Source organism: Cetorhinus maximus, chromosome 5 (assembly GCF_964194155.1).
Source record: "Cetorhinus maximus chromosome 5, sCetMax3.hap1.1, whole genome shotgun sequence".
In the NCBI taxonomy this organism is placed as follows: domain Eukaryota; kingdom Metazoa; phylum Chordata; class Chondrichthyes; order Lamniformes; family Cetorhinidae; genus Cetorhinus; species Cetorhinus maximus.
In genome coordinates, this window is record NC_135883.1 from 119,358,295 (window position 1) to 119,379,232 (window position 20,938).

Here is a 20,938-nt window from a genome sequence, read left to right on the forward strand (position 1 = left end):
TGCAATGAGCCGTCAACCTGGATTATGTGTTCAAGTTTGTGAAACCACAGCCTCTACACTTGAGGCAAAAATGCTACCGCTGGATCACAGCTGACACTTGAAAAGACTTTAGGGTCCCACCTTAGTAGACATCTGATAAATTTGCATGTGCAAAATACAATCCAAAGCAAAAAAAATGCCCTCCAACTGAGAGAGAAGTACATAAAGTAGGTCTTTATTTCAGCACTACTCAAAAGAATATAAAAGTACCTTAAAATGACAACTGGCATCAACAAAACAAAAAGCCTCCAGATTCACAAGTGAGGATTATTTTTATTTAATGCCTTCAATGCTAAAGGCAAATAAGTATATTTTTGTATATCACATATGAAAATATTTCAATATATAATTTAGTGAGAACTAAAATAATAATTTCAATGAGAGGAGGGCAACTGCGAATCAGAATTTGCCGAAGGAGCCCATCAAGAGTCAAAAACAGTACAACTTACTTAAGACTTAAGCAGTTGTCTCAGAAAATCTCCAAGTCATATCAGAAAGCTAGGATATTTGTTACAAATCTGACTAAATGTGCCAAGCTTACAAGTAAATTATACAGCTTTTCATTATACAGCTGGTGTACAGCCAACACATCCATTGCATATCCTTTGCTCCAAGTTAGAAGGCACTATCTTTAATTTCTGCTGTTGTAACTTTTTTCTTTAATTCATTCACGGGATGCGGGCATCGCTGGCTAGTATTTATTGCCCATCCCTAATTGCCCTTGTTCAGAGGGCATTCAAGAGTCAACCATATTTTTGTGGATCTGGAGTCACATATGGGCCAGAGTCGACCATCAGATGGATTTTTACGACAATCGACAATGGTTTCATGGATATCATTAGGCTTTTAATTCCAGATTTTTATTGAATCCAAATTCCACCATTTGCAGTGGTGGGGTTCGAACCCGGGTCCCCAGAGCATTATCCTGGGTCTCTGGATTACCAGGCCAGTGACTATGCCACTGCCTCCCCGTCTCTTTCCAACTTTAAAAAAAAATAGGATGTGAGCATCGCTAGCAATACCAGTATTTATTGCCCATCCTTAATTACCCTGGAGGTGATGATGGTGAGCCACCTACTTGAACTACAACAATCCATGTGATATAGATACACCCACAGTGCTGCTGGGAAGTGAGGCCCAGGATTTTGGCCCAGCGAAGTAAAGGATCTATTTTAAGTAAAAACAAAGCGCTGGAAATACTCAGCAGGTCTGGCAGCATCTATGGATAGAGAGTTACCATCGAGTTGAATATGACTCTCCTTCAGAACGGAACTGAACAGAACTGAGTTCAGTTCTGAAGAATTATATCCTATTCAAGAACTAACTGTTTCTCTCTCCACAGATGCTGCCACACCTGTATATTTTAGATTTCTAAGCATCTGCAGTGTTTTGCATTTATTTTAAAAGGATCTATTTTAGGTGGTTCTTTGAATGTTGACAGCTTTTTATATGGTAACCTTGTGGATATTCCTAAAGATTTGCATCAAGTTACTTCAAGGCCTATTGAAAAAAAAGTGGCCCTCAGCATGCTGCACTTGTGATTCAACAGATTTTACCCCCTCCTCTTCCTCAAATCTTGAGGTTCATCTTCCTCCAGAGGCAAGGTGATCAAGATTCAGTTGTTGGCTGGAATGTGGATTAATTATCTGTGAAAACATGAAATGAATATTACAAATTAAGACACTGTACTGCACATCGCTCAGAAAATTATATTTTAAAGACAGTGCCTAAATCTTGGAATTTTTTGTGTTACTATTAAGAGTTCAAAAAATGAGGGCAGGGAACATTACAGGGGTACAAAAATTTGTAAATTTGTAGCAGGTTTGTTCATATTTGTGGTTATACAAAATAACTTACCAGACTTCCAAAACCAGTGTTGTTTCACCCTCCCATTGTTTAGCACTCACCATTCAGCAGCAGTCTCTCTTTCTTTTGTGACACATCTCCACTTTGGCCTATTTCAGACCTGTACCATGAGTTACTTTTAAAACATGCCACCCTTTCTAAGATCATTCAGAAGTTGCCTTACATTTATTAGCATTCCTGATAATGAAGGACACAAGACTTACTTCAGGGGTTCCCAAATTATGGTTGGGATGAGATTTTGGGTGGAGACTGTTGGGAAAGTCCTAGGACCAGCTTTTGAGGTCCCATGATACACACACCCATTATTTTTTTCCCTGTTTGCAGTTCACTGGGAGGGGAGAGGAACGAACAAGCTTTGCACAGGCAGCCTCTGTGTGCACCTTGAACACACCCGATATTTTTCTTAAGCACACTGGTCTGCATCAAATCTCGATATTGATCAAGTTGGATGTCACATGGGAGATTAGATGCATAGCATCAACCACACCGCCAGGTTTTGAGAAACTGTCACAACATGCAGGCCATGTATCTCATTAGGCTCAGTGAGTGGGATAACATTTTGACAAAGTAGGTTAAATTTAAAAACATATGATTTTATGTTTAAAGTTAGTGTGCACTTTAATAATTAAATAGTGAAGGTTACTATTCCCCCCCTACCCTCCACTCAACAACTCCTGTACCAGCCAAATTTTCACTCCAGGGTTACATTAAGTCTGAGGCATTAAAATGGGGTCATACCAAAAAAAAAGTCTAGGAAGCACTGGTTTAGTTGATGGAAGAGAATAGTTCAGTAGCTGGGGATGCAAGAGAGTCTCTTTTTCTTTACATTATTGGTCAAACATATGGAACTCTTTCCTGACAAAAGGTGACATTTATCCCCATCTTTATAGTTAAACATCACTTTCTTCGTGTTAATGCCATCTTGCTAGAAGCTACTCATTAAATGTCAAATGACTTGCCAATAAATCCAGATTGATAAAATTATGACAATTAAAACATTGGATTTCTCAGGTTAAATTCAACAACAATTTACTGTGTTTAAAAGTGGTTACGCAATATTCGTACATCAAGATCATTGCATAATTGCCTATATACTAACACAGGGACTGGTTGGATGAAGGTCTATACCTACAACCAATAGAGTAAATAAGTTGACTTTACATCATTGGAGATAAATACATAAATGCAGCATATATCCAGTTTTATTTCTGAGGCATACAAAAAAAACACTAACAGTTCTATAAGGCAAAGCATATTAACACAGCATAATGTAGAGGGTACATAGTCAACAGCATCCCATTTCAGCACTGAGTAGACATTGCTGTGACATTGTCAATATGCAGAACTTGGTACTGAAGTTCATAAAAGATGGTAACAGTATTAGAAAAATCCTGCTACTTTATAGTGCAACACCATTACAGTAATATGTAGGTCCATATGTACTGCACTTGAAATCAATAGCATGCTTATTCAAATTACATACAATGACTGAGGATATCTCACCCCCAGGATCTCTTTCAATCGTCTAACTGTTAGAAGTAGGATGAGCTCTGAAATTCCCAGATACTTTCCTCACCATGTATTAGTGATCAAGTTTGCTTTTATGCAAACTCAATTTACCATGCAACAAATAATACTGCATGCAGGCAAGGCTTAATGCAAGCTAACAACAATGAAACTCGGACTTAAGGCTCTTCAGAGCACAAGAGATCAGGGCTGTTCAAATCAAATTATGTTCTTAGGTGATTTACTGGTATTTTGGGGATTGCACTCAAATGATCTTTGTACGAAAACTGTAATGTGGCAGCACTAACTTAAGGTTCACCCTCCAGCAGTGGTGCACGTTGCACATATACTTATTTGTTACTTTCAGTTACGGTGCATCTAGCCTCTGACACAGCAGCTGTCACCTATTTCAATATAGACATGAAAAAATTTGACAAACACATTGTATGGTGCGTATGCGCACACATATGGGCTGAGTACAGCATCACATTGAAGAGGTAGCAAGTAATTCTCAAGAAATAAAATTACTGTAGATCGAGGCGTACAAGTCGATCTTTGAAGCCTCAAAAAATCCTTCCAGGGAGGTCAACTTATTCGCCAAGTATAAAATGTGAACTGCCAGTGTTGGCATCAGTGGTCTTAATTTTGAAATATGAAAAAGCATAACACTGGCAAGTAAATTAAATCAGTGTGACATGTTTTATTGAATGAATAAATTCTACAAGGATACCTTTAACCACAATCAAAACATTCTAAAAACCATTGAATTCATTAACTTTTTGACAATCAAATTCATTGAGTCCCTTTGGTTACGACATCACCTTAAGGATCGCACTTCAGACCAGACTTGCTTTTCAATTTTAGAATCATCCCTCCACAACAAATCATTATCTCCATCCACTGAACTGGACATTCTGCATTTTTTGAACGATCTGATGACAGGTTGCGCATTAATAGCATCCCAGAATTTGATGACAAAGCCACAAAGTACATCAAGTAGAGCATGCATATTTTCGTGTGGTTTGTTTTCCGTCAACCATCTATCAATTCCATCTGGTGCAAACATGATCTTTTGAATGGCTTGTTGAGGCACACATCCAAAAGGTTGAACTATAGATGTTAAACCCCCGGTATAACTGCAATGTGGGTGTGATTTCTTCACAGGTATGTCTCGATCTATATGAGCATGTCCCCCGCTAAAGCTGCGTCCTTTGAGTAGGTCACCAGGACGCCCATTTCACACATTATTGATCCACAATTTCACTCCATCTTTATCCATTCAACCGTTCTCATGGGCATGCACAAAAACTCCTGCGGTGAACTTGATTTTCAGCATGGTTTTACATTTGAAAATGATCATAGGCTTCAGTTTAATTCTGTCGGTCATGCAGTTTAGTTCCACTATGGATCTTGTCTCATGCCCTGTGATTTTCACAAGAACTGTTTTGGAACCTTTCCACTCTACAGTTTGGTTGCCATTTCAAAATTCATGGGCGTTTCATCCATGCTGCTGATGTGGCTTAAATGGGTTTGACTTCTACATCTTTTGGTAGTCTCTGAGCGATCTCGGTCTTCTGCTGCAACACTAGACATTTTCTTTCCATAAAGTAGCTACAACAACTAGCCATTGCCCTTTGCTGGACTCGGTGTTTGATTTGACCAACTTAAGTGCATACATAGGCTTGCATTTCCGGTGACGACATAACCATTCTGCAGATTTTCAAGGACTCACTCCAGTACATGCTTTAAGATCAGGCCAGTGGTTGCCCCCTGTTCTTATGGTGCATTTGATCTTGGGCATCTTCTTCTGGGAGGATTCTCCCTTCTTCCATACTTGCACCAGTTTTTCACGAACACCAAATTCCCTCACTACAGCAATTATTTGTCAAGTTAGCAAATGTTACGACTTTCAGGTTGAAGCCAGCTTCATACTTCATTCTTTTTGCCGGAGAACACATTTCTGTTCATCATTCGCCACATGCAGTCTGCTCTGTGTGGGTGTGTCCTAAACTCCCATCCATTTTCTTGACGAAACGGCCCATATTGCCTGCTTGCTCCCTTGCGCCAACTTATAAGGTAAGTAAAACATACATTTCTGAGATGAAAAATTGATGCTGGCTCCGAATGGAAATATAGCATGACTTAATGGAAAGTTGGAGGAGGGTGATTCCACTTACATGGTGAGTATAGGCCTAAACATAATTTTTCAGTGCCAAAAGTTGAGTCCTCCTTTTAGCTGGGTCCACTTCTACGCCATGTTCTATGGTATATCGATTACCCATGGTCTCTTTGCCTAAATTGTCGCAGTCAGCGGGAGAGTTGCTGTCAGCAGGTGGGGCACTTTTACCTTGACCACCAGTGGATAATTCCAACATCCATTTTTCAAGTGCCAGTTCTCTTAATCAACAACTTCAACCAAGTAGTACACAAATTGACTAGGAAACAAGACAAACCATTGTGGAATGCCATACTGTCTTCCACTCAGCAACTTCACCTAACTGGTTTAGTCTTCTTTAGGATGACGCAGGTATAGACATCAGAGTGCAGGACTGCGAAATATTAAAGGAAATTAACAGAGAGAGAGGACGTACTGGCGGGTTTAGCAGCCTTAAAAAAGTGGATAAATCTGCAGGCCCAGATGGGATGTATCCCAGGCTGTTGAGAGAGGCAAGGGGAGAGATGCCTGGGGCCCTGGCAGTAATTTTCAAATCCTCTCTGGCCACAGGTGAGGTGCCAGAGGGCTGCTAATGTTGTTCCATTATTAAAAAAGGAAGGGATAGACCAGAAAATTACAGGCCAGTCAGTCTAACCTTGGTGGTGGTGAAGTTACTAGAAAGAATTCTGAGGGACAGAATATGTCTGCACTTGGAGAGTCACAGGTTAATCAGGGATAGTCAGCATGGATTTGTTAAGAGGTCATGTTTAATAGATTTGATCAAATTTTTTGAGGAGGTAACCAGGAGTGTTGATGAAGGTAATGCATTTGATGTGGCCTACATGGACTTTAACAAGGCTTCTGAGAAGATCCCTCACAGCAGACTGGTCAAGAGAGTAAGAGCCCATGGGATCCAAGGCAAAGTTGGATCCAAAAATGGCTGAGAGGCAGGAAGCAGAGGATAATGGTACAGGGGTGTTTCTGTGACTGGAATTCTGTTTCCGATAGGGTTCCGCAGGGCTCGGTGCTGGGGTCCTTGCTGTTTGTGGTGTACATAAGTGATTCGGGCTTAAATGTAAGGGGTATGATCACAAAAATTGGTAGGGTGGTAAAAAGTGAGGAGGATAGCCATAAGCTGCAGGAGCATATCAATGGACTGGTCAGATGGGCAGAGCAGTAGCAAATGGAATTCAACCTGGAAAAGTGTGAAGTAATGCACTTGGGGAGGGCTTACAAGGTAAGGCATTACACTATGAATGGTGGGACCCTGGAAAGTACTGAAGACAGAGGAACCTTGGTGTGCATATCCACAGATCCCTGAGGGCCGCAGGACAGGTAGATAAGGTGGTTAAGAGGGCATATCAGATACTTGTCTTTATTAGCCGAGGCACAGAATACAAGAGCAGGGGGGTTCTGCTGGAACTGTATAAAATGTTGGTTAGGCCACAACTGGAGTACTGCTTCCAGTTCTGATCACCACACTATAGGAAGGATGCGATTGCACTGGAGAGGGTGTAGAGGAGATTTACCAAGATGCTGCCTGGGCTGGAGGGTCTGAGCTATGTGGAAAGATTGGATAGGCTGGCTTTGTTTTCCTTGGAGCAACGGAGGTTGAGAGGGGACCTGATAGAGGTGAATAAGATTATAAGGGGCATAGATATGGTGGATAGGAAGGCACTTTTTCCATTAGTAGAGGGGTCAATAACCAGGGGGCATAGATTTAAGGTAAGAAGTAGAAGGCTAAGAGAGGAATTGAGGAGAAATTCTTTCACCCAGAGGGTGGTGGGAGTCTGGAACTCTCTGCCTGAAAAGGGTGGTTGAGTCAGAAACTCTCAACATTTAAAAAGTATTTAGATATTTGTGTGCGTTACCATAGCCTCCAGGGCTACGGGCCAAGCGCTGAAAAATGGGATTAGTGTAGTCAGATGTTTGTTGCAGACATGATGGGGCGAATGGCCTCCTTCTGTGCTATAAACTTCTATGAGTCTTCAAATAGAGATAATGCCCATATAGATCCAGCAAATAGATTTACAGTGAAGCCTATTTAGATCCAACATTAACCAATTCCCTCAATCACTTGGGGGAATTTGGCAAAAACCATTCCTGGCCAGCACCATGTTTGATTCGGGGCTCAATCAGCCATTCTTTTTACATTTTGAAACATCAGCAACTTATATTTATATAGCACCTTTATCATAGTAAAAGCATCCTAAGGTACTTCACAGGGGCATAATCAACAAAATTTGACAATGGGGCTGCATAAGGAGATATTAAGGCAAATAATCAAAAGCTTGGTCAAACAGGTCGGTTTTAAGGTGTGTCTGAAAAGAAGCTTAGGGCCTTGGCAGTTGAAGGCACAAGGACAGAGAACCACTGAAAATATGAGCTAGCGTGGGAGTCAGGAATTGAAGTTGAAATGTCAGCAGTATAGGTATGGGAGCAAGGGAGCAGGAAGTGGGCTTCATGGACAAAATGAGCTCAGAGAGTGCATGAGGACAGAAACCAGGGAAAGATGCAAGTTCAAGTCTAGATCAGGGGGAAATTTGAGGCATTTGGTCTGATGGGAAAGGGAAGCAGCAGAACCAGTTGACTGGATGGTCCCGATCTTAGCGATAAAGTAGTCCTCGGTTTGGACTTATTGGAGGCGAGAGTGGAAGAAATAGGGGTGAGAGAATTAAGACAACAATTTGCTGTCGAGAAAAGAAACTAGAGTTATCTGCTATCCTGCAATAGTGAGCAGTTTGGGCAGATGAAAGCAGGACTCAATAGTGCTTTATGTGGTCCAATCCAAGTGATCAAGTGCAAGGTTTAGAATGTAGGAACTCAACAAAAAAAAATCTCAATTGACAACAAGCAGCAAAAAAAAAGCACCCTATTGGTGCAGGAAAAACTTACATGATTGTCATGGTCCAACTTCTATGCCAACAACTAATATGCCACCAAACACCAGTTGAGAGAAAGCGAGCTTGTGGGGAATCAGTGTCAGAAACGCACAGGTAAAGGTGGCAACGAGAAGTCAGCAGGAAAGAGTGAGCCTGAGGGAAAAAAGTGCCGGAGACCCATGGATAATAGTGGCAGAGGGGATTCAGTGGGTGTGGGGGAGAGCAAGAAGTTGGAGTTGGGGAAGTTGCAGGAATCAGGGAGAGTTGCAGGAATCAGGGGGAGTTAAAGAATGCACTATGAGAAGAAATCAATAAAAATATCAAGAAGTGCCATCACAGGACAACAGGTGGGTGATTGGTTGTTTGGAGAGCCAAAGGCGAGAAGCGCATAGCTGAAGGAGTTTGTGACAGAGCAGAGTTAGCATGAGCATCAAGAGCAAGGTTAAAAACAAACAAAACACATTAGCACGAGCAGAGTAAGTATAACAGTGAGGGAGTTAATAAGAGCATTGGCACGGAGCAGGTCTAGAGGCAGCATATTGAAGTACCTTTCAAACCCACAACCTCTAGAAGGGCAAGGACAGCAGGCACAAGGGAACACTAGCACCTGCAAACTCTTCTCAAACTCTGACCTGGAACTATATCACTGTTCCTTCACTGTCACTGCGTCAAAACCCTGGAACTGCCTTCCTAAAAGCACCATGGGAGGATCTACAGCAGATGGACTGCAGTGGTTAAAGAAGGTGACGGTGACTCAGCACCTTCTCAAGGGCAATTAACAATGGGCAATAAATGCTCACATGCCATGAAAGAATAAAAATGTAAATTTAATAGTTTAAATAAGGTACTAACGATTTTCTGAAAGAGGGAGGAGAGTGTCAGATTATGAATGGGCAGCCAAGACCTGATGCTTGCAATTCATACATCACGTGGGAGCTTCAAGTCACTTCGTTTGCTTAGGGGGAATAACGTGTGTAGGAAGTGTACTGGACAGCTACTGGAGTTCGATCTCAGGATTTGAGTTTGAGGGGCAGCTGGAGCATCAAGGAGGATGATTGTACATTCCAGGAGGTGGCCACCCCACAGGAAATAGAAGTTCAGGATAGTCGATGGGTGATCATCCGAAAGAGTAGGGAGAGGCAGGAAGTGCAGGAGTCTTCGGGGTATGTGCCACTCTTAAATCAGTACTCAGCATTGGAGACTTCAGGGAGGAGTACAGTCCAAACTATGGTACCAATGGTCCCCCAAGGCCAATGAAGTGTCCTGAAGTTCCCACATGACGCATGAATTGCAAGCATTAGGTAGGGTACTACTGTAGTACCCTATCACTTGCCTATTCATAATATAAAAAAATCTCCCCCCCCTCCCCAATTTTAGAAAATAATTAGTACCTTGTTTAAACTAATAGTTTTATCTTTTTATTCTTTCATGATGTGAGAGCATCGGTAGCAATACCAGTATTTATTGCCCATCGAGAAGGTGGTTCAGAGTCACCTTCACCTTCTTGAACCACTGCCGTCCATCTGCTGCAGATACTCCCATGGTGCTGTTTGGAAGGCAGTTCCAGGATTTTGACCCAGTAACAGTGAAGGAAGTGATATAGTTCCAAGGACTGCACAAGAGCGTAGAGCAAAGGAGAAATGCTTTGCTATTCCATTGTTAGGGGAACAAACAGACGTTCCCATAACCATCATTATGGTGCCAGGGTAAAGGAGATCACAGATAGCATGCAAAATATTCTACAGGGAGGAAGGGAGTGAGCCAGGAGTTGTGGTACATGTTGGTACCAACGACAGAGAGAGAGAAGGCACTGAGGTCCTATGATCAGATTTTCAGGAGCTAGGGAGAAGGATAAAATGTAGGAACTTGAAAGTAGTAATCTCTGAATTACTCCCAGTGCTGCGTATTAGCGAGAGTAAGATGAGGAAGATCAATGTGTGTCTTGAACCATGGTGCAGGTGGGAGGGCTTCAGATTTTTGGGGCATTGGGGCCAGTTATGGGGCAGGAGGCACCTAATCAAAAGGGTGCGTTACACCTCAAAAGGATTGGGTTCAAGATCCTTGCAGGGAGGTTCACGCGTGTAGTTGGGAGCGCTTAAACTAAATTGGCAGGGGACTGGGAATCAGTATATCGAGTTGAAAAGAGGAATAAGATGCAAAATGTGAGTGTATACTAAAGGAGGTAGTAGTACTCTATCGGATAGTACTGGATTAAGAAATAGTGTGTAGGGTGAATAAGGTTAGTGAGCTGCAAGCAGAAATAGGAGTGAGAGAATGATGTAGTGGCAAAAATGGAAAGCTGGCTCAAAAATGGTGAGGACTGGGTGCTTAATATTCAGGGATGCAAAGTTTTCAGAAAAGATAGGGAAGGAAAAAAGGGAGGTGGGCTGGCAGAAGCCCAAGTGGAAAGGAGGCATTGCTGGATCTGGTGCTGGGAAATGAGATGAACCAAGTGCCTGTGGGGAATATTTAGATAAGAATTAACATCCTACTATAAAGGTTTAGATTAGTAATGGAGAAGAGCAAGGAACAAGCTAAAGTAGAACTTTCAAATTTGAAGACAGCTAATTTCAACAGGATGAGAGGGGATCCAGCCAGTATAAAATGGAACCAAAGACAGACAGGAAAAAAATGTAATGGGACAAAGGGTGATCTTCAAAGAAAAAATGTTTCAGGTACAGGCTACATAGATTCCAACACATATGAAAAGCAGGGGAACCAATGCCAGGGCTCCTCAGATGACGAGAGAGAATACGACGGAGATCTATGAGGCACGTTGGTGAATTCTTCAAGCACAAACCAGGCCAAATACAATGAGTTGAGAGGGGAAACGTAGAGGCAATTAGACTGGCGAAGAGAGAATATGAGGATAAAAGGGCAGTTAACATAAAAGGAAACCCAAAAATCATTTACCGGCATGTAAACTGTAAATGGATAGAAGAAGCCAGGGTGGGCCCTACTAGGGACAAAGAGACATGTATGCTTAGTGGAGCATAGCAAGGCTAACACCTACTTTGTATCTATGTTTACCAAGGAAGAGGAAGCTGACAAAACATCCGTAGAAGCCGAGGTGGTAGAGGTAATGGATGGGGTGAATATTTAAAGGCAGGATGTACTGGAAAGGATGTCTGGATGGCTTGCTTCCCAGGTTGCTAAAGGATGCGGAGGAAGTGCCAGATGGTCGGAAAGCGGCAATGCGTTAACTTTGTTCAAGAAAGGGTGTGAGGATATTCCTAGTACCGACACAGCAGTCAGTTTAACAGCAAAAGTGGGTATGATCGGGGGAAAAAAAAATCCACAGGCAATTGGGATAGGGTTGAGTTAATTTATGACAACCAGCATGTATTTTATTTATAAAAGAGATTGTAATTGTCTGATCTAATGGAGTAACAAGAGAAGATTGATGAGGGGAATGCCACGGATTTTGTTTATATGGATTTAAGAAAACATTTGACAAAGTACCTCATAAAAGGCTGGTTAACAAAACTGAGGCTCATGGAGTAGGAGGGTCAGTGTCAGCTTCAGTCAAAACTTGGCTGAAGGACAGAAAACAGTGAGTAGCGGTAAATGGTTGTTTTTCAGACTGGAGGATGGTAGACAGTGGTGCTCCTCAAGGATCAGTGTTGGGACTACTGTTTTATCGATAAATATAAAAGTAAAATTTCAAAGTTTGCCAATGATACCAAACTTGGATGTGTGGCAAACAGTGAGGATGTGACCAAACGTACACAACAGAACATAGATAGGCTAGCAGCATGGTCAAACAAGGGGCAGATGGAGTTTAATACAGAGAAGTGTACAGATGCATTTTGGTAGAAGGTATAGGAGAAGCAATAAAGAATTAATGGCACAGTTCTAAAGAGGGTGCATGGACAGAGGGATTTTATATCCATAGATCCCTGAAGGCAGCAGGACATATAGAGAGAATAGGTTAACAAAGCATATGCAATCTTGGGCTTCATAGAGGTATTATGTACAAGAGCAATGTAGTGAAGCTGATTGAACCTGCATAAAACTCTGGTTAGGCCACATATAGACATTGTATCCAGTTCATTTAGCACACGTTAGGAAGGATATTAGGGTACTTGAGAGGGTGCAAAGGAGATTTACAGAAAAGTTCCAGAGATGAGGGAATGTAGCTACAATGGTAAGTTGGAGAAGCTTGGGTTGTTCTTCTTGGAGCAAAGGACATTGAAGGGAGATTGATAGAGGTGTACAAGATTATGGCAGGTTTAGGAAAGGTAGACAAAGAAAAGCTGTACTCATTAGCTGATGGTACAAGGACTAGGGTTTAAGATAAAGGTTTTTGGTAAGCAATGCAGGGGTGAGATGAGAGGAAGTTGTTTTTTAAACGTAGTGAGTGGTAATGACCTGAAACACACAGCCTATAAGGGTGGTGGAAACAGAGGTGGCCTATTTCAAAAGGAAATTGGATGGGTGCTTCAAGAAATACATTTGCAGGACTACAGGGATAGAGCAGAGGGGAATGAGATTGACTGACTTGCTCTACGGAGAGTTGGCATAGATTGGATGGGCCGAATCACCTCCTCTGCGCCCAAGCTACTTCATCTCCTCTGCGCCCCAAGTTACTTTTTGACCTTAAAGAGATCCATTAGCCATCCTGTTTCACCATTGGGAAGTAATAAGTAGCTGTTGCTTGGTCAGACTGATCACACCAAGTAACTGTCCCATTGAGACCCAGCTCAGGCTGTGCCCACCAACAACCCCTCATTTGTGTGTGGGTGTATGTGGGAGGGCAGTATTACTGCAGTCTTCCATTATAGTTACATTATATTACAAGACAATTGCATGACATTATAACGGTGTGAACATATACAAAAAAATATATTTGTTCATGGGATGAGGGCATCGTTCGCTAAGCCAGCATTTATTGTCCACCCCCAATTGCCTTCGAGAAGGTGGAAGTGAGCTGTCTTCTTGAATTGCTATAGTCCATGTGTGGTGTAGGTACACCCACAGTGCTGTTAGGAAGGGAGTTCCAGGCTTATAACCCAGTGACAAGGAAGGAACAGAAAAATAGTTGCAAGTCAGGATGGTGAGTGGCTTGGAGGGGAACTTGCAGCTGGTGATGTTCTCATGCACCTGCTGCCCTTAACCTTCTTAGGTGGTGGAGGTCGTGGGTTTGAAAGGTGCTGTCGAAGGACCATCAGTGAGTTCCTGCAGTGCATCTTGTAGATGGTACACACTGCTGCTACTGAGAGTGTGGTGAAGGGAGTGAATGTTTGTCGATGTGGTGCCAATCAAGCAGGCTGCTTTGTCCTGGATGGTGTAAAGCTTCCTAAGTGCTGTTGGAGTTGTACTCATCCAGGCAAGTGGAGAGCATTCCATCACACTCCTGATTTGTGCCTTGTAGATGGTGGACAGACTTTGGGGAGTCAGGAGGTGATTTACTCGCCGCAGGATTCCCAGCCTCTGACCTGCTCTTGTAGCCACAGTATTTATATGGCTAATCCAGTTCAGTTTCTGGTCAATAGTAACCCCCAGGATGTTGATAGTGCAGGATTCAGTGATGGTAATGCCATTGAATGTCAAGGGATGATAGTTGGATTCTCTCTTGTTGGAGATGATCATTGCCTGGCATTTGTGTGGCACGAATGTTACTTGCCACTTGCCAGCCCAAGCCTGGAAATTGTCCAGGTCTTGCTGCATTTGGACATGGACTGCTTCAGTATCTGAAGAGTCGCAAATGGTGCTGAACGTTGTGCAATCATCAGCGAACATCCCCACTTCTGACCTTATGATGGAAGGAAGGTCATTTATGAAGCAGCTGAAGATGATTGAGCCTAGAACACTACCCTGAGCAACTCCTACTATTGCCTAAACATTGTCAGGGCCCATAGCCTTTGCAGTATCCAGTGCCTTCAGTTGTTTTTTGATATCATGTGGAGTGAAACGAATTGGCTGAAGACTGATGATGCTGGGGGCCTCCAGAGGAGGCCGAGATGGATCCTCCACTCGGCACTTTTGGCTGAAGATTGTTGAGAATGTTTCAGCCTTATCTTTGGCACTAATGTTCTGGGCTCCTCCATCATTGAGGATGGGGATATTTATGGAGCCTCCTCCTCTAGTGAGTAGTTTAATTGTCTACCACCATTCACACCTGGACGTGACAGGACTGCAGGGCTTAGATCTGATCCATTGGTTGTGGAATCGCTCAGTTCTGTCTATCACTTGCTGCTTATGCTGTTTGGCACATAAGCAGTCCTGTGTTATAGCTTCACCAGGCTGACACCTCATTTTTAGGTATACCTGGCGCTGCTCCTGGCATGCCCCCTGCACTCTTCATTGAACATGGGTTACACCACTGGGCTGGTGGTAATGGTAGAGTGGGGAATATGCTGGGCCATGAGGTTACAGATTGTGGTCAAGTACAATTCTGCTGCTGATGGCCCACAGCGCTTCGTGACCAGCCAGTCTTGAGTTTCTAGGTCTGCTTGAAATCTATCCCATTTAGCACGATGGTAGTGTCACAACACGATGGAGTGAAGACGGGACTTCGTCTCCACTAGGACTGTGCAGTGGTCACTCCTACTGAAACTGTCATAGGCAGGTGCAACTGCTGCAGGCAGGTTGGATGAGGTCAAGTATGTTTTTCCCTCACCACCTGCCACAGATCCAAACCAGCAGCTATGTCCTTTAGTACTCGGCCAGCTCGGTCAGTAGTGGTGCTACCGAGCCACTCTTGGCGACGGACATTGAAGTCCCCACCCAGAGTACATTCTGCATCCTCAGTGCTTCTTCCAACTGGTGTTCAACATGGAGTACCACCAATTCATCAGCTGAGGGGGTGGGGAGAGTACGTGGTAAACAGCAGGTTTCCTTGCCCATGTTTGAACTGATGCCATGAGACTTCATGGGGGCCGGAGTCGATGTTGAGGACTCCCAGGACAAAGCCTTCCCAACCGTATGCCACTGTGCCGTCACTTCTGCTGGGCCTACCCTGCCGGTGGTACAGGACATAACCCAGGGATGGTGATGGTGGTGTCTGGGACATTATCTGTATGGTATAATCCTGCAAGTGTGACTATAGCAGGCTGTTGCTTGACTAGTCTGAGACAGCTCCCCCAGTTTTGGCACAGGTGTTAGTAATAGGAGAACTTTGCAGGGTCGAAAGTGCTGGGTTTGCCACTGTCGTTTCCGGTGCCTAGGTTGTGCCAGGTGGTCCATCCGGTTCTATTCCTTTTTATTGGCTTTTTATACAGGTTTGATACAGCTGAGTGGCTTGCTAGGCCATTTCATAGGGCATTTAAGAGTCAACATTACTGCAGGTCTGGAGTCAAAAGTAGGCCAGGCTAGGTGAGGACTGCAGATTCCCTAAAGGACATTAGTGAACCAGATGGGTTTTTACAATAATGGTTTCACGGTCATCATTAGACTTTAATTCTAGATTTTTATTGAATTCAAATTCCACCATCTGCTGTGGTGGGAATCGAACCCAGGTCCCCATCTCTAGCTTACCAGTCCAATGGCAATACCACTATGCCACCGCCTCTCCATACTGGAACAGCTTGGCTAGGGTTCGGTACTATTGCAGAATATTGTCAGGACCCATTGCCTTTGCAGTATCCAATGCCTACAGCCATTTCTTGATATCACGTGGAGTGATTCAAATTGCCTGAAGACTGACATCTGTGATCCTGGGGTCCTCAGGAGGAAGCCAAGATGGATCATCCACTTTTGGCTCAAGATTGGTGCAAGTGCTTCAGCCTTTCTTTTGAACGGATATGCCCTCGGCCCAACCATCTTCAGCTGCTTCATCAATAACCTTCCTTCCATCATAAGGTCAGAATGGGGATGTAAGTGTCAGGCAATGATCATCTCTAACAAGAGAGAATCTAAGCATCGCCCCTTGATGTTCAATAGCATTACTAATCACTGAATCCCACACTTTCAACATCCTGGGGGTTACCAACGACCAGAAACTGAACTGGACTAGCCATATAAATACTGTGGCTACAAGAGCAGGTCAAGGGCTAGGAATCCTGCGACGAGTAACTCACCTCCTCACTCCTCAAAGCCTGTTCACCATCTACAAGGCACACTCAGGAGTGTGATGGAATACTCTCCCCATGCCTGGATGAGTGCAGCTCCAACAACACTCAAGAAGCTTGACACCATCCACGACAAAGCAGCCCTTGATTGCCACCACATCGACAAACATTCACTCCCTCCACCACCGATGCACAGTAGCAGCAGTGTGTACCATCTACAAGAGGCATTGCAAGAATTAACCAAGGCTCCTCAGACAGCACCTTCCAAACCCACGACCACTACCATCTAGAAGGACAAGGGCAGCAGATAGATGGGAACACTACCACTTGGAAGTCCCCCTCCAAATCACTCACCATCCTGACTTGGAAATATATCGCTGTTCCTTCACTGTTGCTGGGTCAAAATCCTGGAACTCCCTCTCTAACAGCACTGTGGGTGTACCTACACCACATGGACTGCAGCAGTTCAAGAAGGCGGCTCACCACCACCTTCTCAAGGGGAACTAGGGATGGGCAATAAATGCTGGCACAACCAGTGAAGCTCACATCCCGTGAATGAATTTTTTTTAAAAAGTGCTGGGCTCCCACATCATTCTCTTCTGAAAAGGAAGAATGTGCAGGGTCAGAGGGGGATGGCGGGGGTTAAATTAACTGTTCATTCGAAGGGCCAGTACGGACATGATGGGCCGATTTGCCTCCTTCTGCGCTGTAACAATTTGGAGATTCATTGAAGATGGGGATATTTGTGAAGCCTCTATACCGGAAAGCGGGGAGGGGGCAGCACCGTTCGGGGGTGGGTTTGGGGGGGGGAGGTGGGGGGCGGTTTGCCTTGCCCTGAAATAAGCGAACACTTTGTGGATGAACCAAGCCCTGGGCCCACACCAGCAAACACACTCACTCACGGAATCAGTGAGTGGGCGATCGGCTCCGCTCAGCTACTCCCTCCATCCCTCTGACCCGATCACACTGTTGGTTCAAGGCTGGCACTAACTCACCGCCACCCACTTCGCCTCCGGTTCCTTCCCATTTTGACCGAAGGCCCCGGCAAACCGGATATCGGAACTCTGCCGCGCATGTTCACAAAGTCTGAAAGAAACTAATAAACAGCTCCTCACCGGCCTCTCCTTCAACTCGGCTCGGGCTTTACGGCCGGACGCTTCTCGGCTCTTCCTCTCTTCTTCTTGTTGTTGTTGTTGTTGTTCGGAACGCGGCAGTTTAACGGTCCAGGAGCCAACGTTCCAACACTGTTACTGTTTGAGCACGCACCGAGACCCGGAAGCGTGCGTGCACGCTCTGATCGATAATTCTATCCGCCAGTCAGAGCACGGCGCCCATGGTATCCAGCCAATGAGAGCGGCGGAGAGGAGGGATTTCCTGCGAGGCGAAAGTGGCCGCGGGGGGGGGGGGGGGGGGGCGGGGGTGGTGCGGGGTTGATCTGGGGTTTGGTCAGTGTGCGCGTGGTTGCGCAGACTCGGCTGGAGTTGGGATATTTGAACCGTTTTGTTTTGGCCGCATCTGACGACCAAACAGAACGGTATCGCTTTCGGAGATGGATTGGCGTTAGGAGCAAGCCTGCTGAGGCAATAACTGAGAAATTTTTCATAAATTGTATTCCCAATTCTGGTTAAAGTCTTTATCAAAGAAAGAAACTATTACCTAACTCAGAATTCATGAACACTGGTTCAGCGGGCGCTAACCACATTTATAGAATCACAGAATTGTCACAGGGCAGAAGGAGGCCATTCGGCCCCTCGTTTCTGCACCAGCTCAGGAAGGAGCATCATGACTTAGTGCCATTCTCCTGCCTTTTCCCTGTAACCCTGCACATTGTTTCTATTCAGATAATGATCCAATGCCCCCTTGAATGCCTTGATGGAACCTTCCTCCCCCACACTTCCAGGCACTGCATTCCAGACCCGAACCACTTGCTGTGTGAAAAAGCTTTTTCGCAACGCATTTGCTTCTTTTGCAAATTGCTTTAAATCTGTGCCCTCTCATCGTCAATCCTTTCACGAGCGAGAACAGTTTTGTTCCCGGTGGATGTTGTTGGATTAGGGGTGTTAGTCTGCGATGCTGACACAACCAAAGGAGAAGCAGAAGTTAATGAAATCTACAGCACAAAAACATTTAGCCTAAGCAATTGTGCCACAACATTACTACATACAAATTTCTTCTCACTTCAAGTATCTCCTGCTTTGCCCCTTATCTCTGTTTCCCTTCTTCCTCTATATGCATCGTTGTTGGCTATCGCTCTATTCAAGGATGACCTGTCTTGAGGGTCAAGTTTCTGCCATGGATCTTCATGTGACTGAACAGGTCTATTCTTGACACACAGATCTTTGGGCACAGGGCAGGATGTCCCATGAGGTAGTAGGACCTGGAGTGCAGGATTTGCTTGCTCCTCTGCTGCCGCTCTGCCTCATCATTAAGATGTACTCAAAAGTATGATGCAGCTTGATGGACAACGTGTAGCCATTTTGAATGATTGGTAGCAAGCTCATCTCAGTCATTAATGTCAATAGTGCTACACTTCAAGAGGAGCTTCAGAGTGTCTTTGAAGCATTTTCTTTGACCTCCCCTGCAATGTTGGCCATTTGAGAGTTGAGAAAACAGGACCTGGCAGGAGAGATGGTTTTTGGCCATCCAGACACAGTGTACAGTGGATTGCAATTGATTTTGCAGGAATTTTGCCTGAATGCTTGTGGAGCTGGCTTAAAGAAGGACACTAGCATTTTTTTGCCAGTCTTCCCATTGAATCCGGAGGGAGCGGCAGAGGCATTGCTGATGGAATTTCTCACTGATACACAGTCCAGGTCTCACTGCAATACAGGAGTGTGATGAAGACAGCTGCTCTGTAGACCAGGACTTGTGTTGATTTGTGGATGTCTTTGTTGTCAAACACTCGCTACCGTAGTTCATAGAAGGCTGAGCTAGCTGGGCACAGCTGATCCAGTTGGACCTCCTTGTTGATGGTGGCCTTTTGAAAGAGGTGGCTATCAAGGTATGGGAAGTACTCAACATATTCCAAAGTCTGTCCTTCAACAGATATGGGAGGTGGAATATTTGGCTAACCTGGTCTGGGTTGATATATGAGTTAAGTTTTGGCAAGATTTAAGGACAGGTCAAGTTTCTTGTATGAAGAATTGAAGAGATCGAAAGTGGCTTGCAAATCTGGTGCAGAGTAGGCAATGACACTGCAGTGATCCACAAACTGTAAATCATGTATGTCTCTGGTGGTCAGTTTAATTTTGGCACAGAGGCAACTGAGGCTAAAGAGTTTTCCATCTAGCCAATATTTAAAATGGAAACCAGAGAGCAATTGATCTTTGATGAGGTGAGTCGCCACTGTCAGATAGATTGTAAATAGTATGGAGGCAATCACAGAACTGTGCATGACCCTGGTCTGGATTCTGAAAGCATATGTTTCAGATCTCAAGACAGTTGTAGTCATATCATCATGAAACAATTGCAGGGTTGTGATGAGGCTTCTTGGATATCCAAATTTTTGGAACACAATTCATTGAGCCCCATAATTTACTGAATAAATGGATCCTGCTAGAAGCCTGTGCATGACTTGGTTTGACATGGAAACCTTGGGACGCCATCATTGTCCACTCAACCTTGATGGGTTGGTGGTCAGATTTCAGTGACTTGTCAAACCATGGTGACTGTGACTACCTTGCCGTTGCAGCCTTCTTCCGCCTTTGTAGCTGGTGAGATGCACTGTCTTCCTTTGCCTGTCCTGCCATTGAGGAATTTTTGGACCACACTTTGCCTGGCACCTCCCCCCAACCTTTCCACCGGTGTGACTCTACCAGGAGCAAGGTTCATCGGAGTGCACAAGCCTCTCCACCATGTCAAGGTGGCAATCCATGGAGGGATTTTATGTATGCAGCAAACCAATGTTAAATTCATCATTATTACCTTCAACCACTTTCCATGGCAGTTAGTTTCACATTTCCGCCATCTTAAAATTTTTCCAAAATTATTGTGTTATCAGTTACTGGTCATTTTATATTTATGTCCCCTTGTTCTAGACTTACACACAAGTGGAAACTGTTTTCCATTTGCACCCTAGCAAGCTACTTCATAATGCTAAACACCTTTATCAGATGTCTTCTTAGTCTTCTCCTTTATAAAGGAAATCTTTCCTAAGAGTTGCATAATTCTATAACTTAAAGTTAAATGTCTACAGGTAGGGGGCACTCACTTGATAATTATAAGATCATTAGAAATAGCATCAGGAGTAGACCATTCAGCTGATTGATTGGCTGATCTGATTGTCGCCTTAACTCAACTTTTCTGCCTGTCCACCATAACCCTTGACCCCCTTATCGATCAAAATTTGTCTAACTCAGCCTTCAATATATTCAATGACTGAGACTCTCTGTGGAAGAGATTTCCAAAGACCAACAGCTCTTTCAGAGAAGATATTCCTTCTCATTTTTGTGTCACGAGGCTATGCCCCTTTATTTTTA

The 20,938-nt window shown here is 44.0% G+C and overlaps 1 protein-coding gene across 3 annotated transcripts in view; it reads right to left on the minus strand.

The window, feature by feature from the left end:
* Nucleotides 1–17,754, minus strand: part of tbpl1 (TBP-like 1) — a 60,705-nt gene extending 42,951 nt beyond the window's left edge. For all 3 annotated transcript variants that reach the window (XM_078542388.1, XM_078542387.1, XM_078542389.1), the window contains exons 1-2: nt 17,576–17,754; nt 1,596–1,685 (exon numbers count right to left, since the gene is read on the minus strand). The gene's annotated coding sequence lies outside the window, so the exon portion shown is untranslated. The remainder of the gene's footprint in view (nt 1–1,595; nt 1,686–17,575) is intronic.
* Between the last annotated feature and the right edge of the window lie 3,184 nt (nt 17,755–20,938).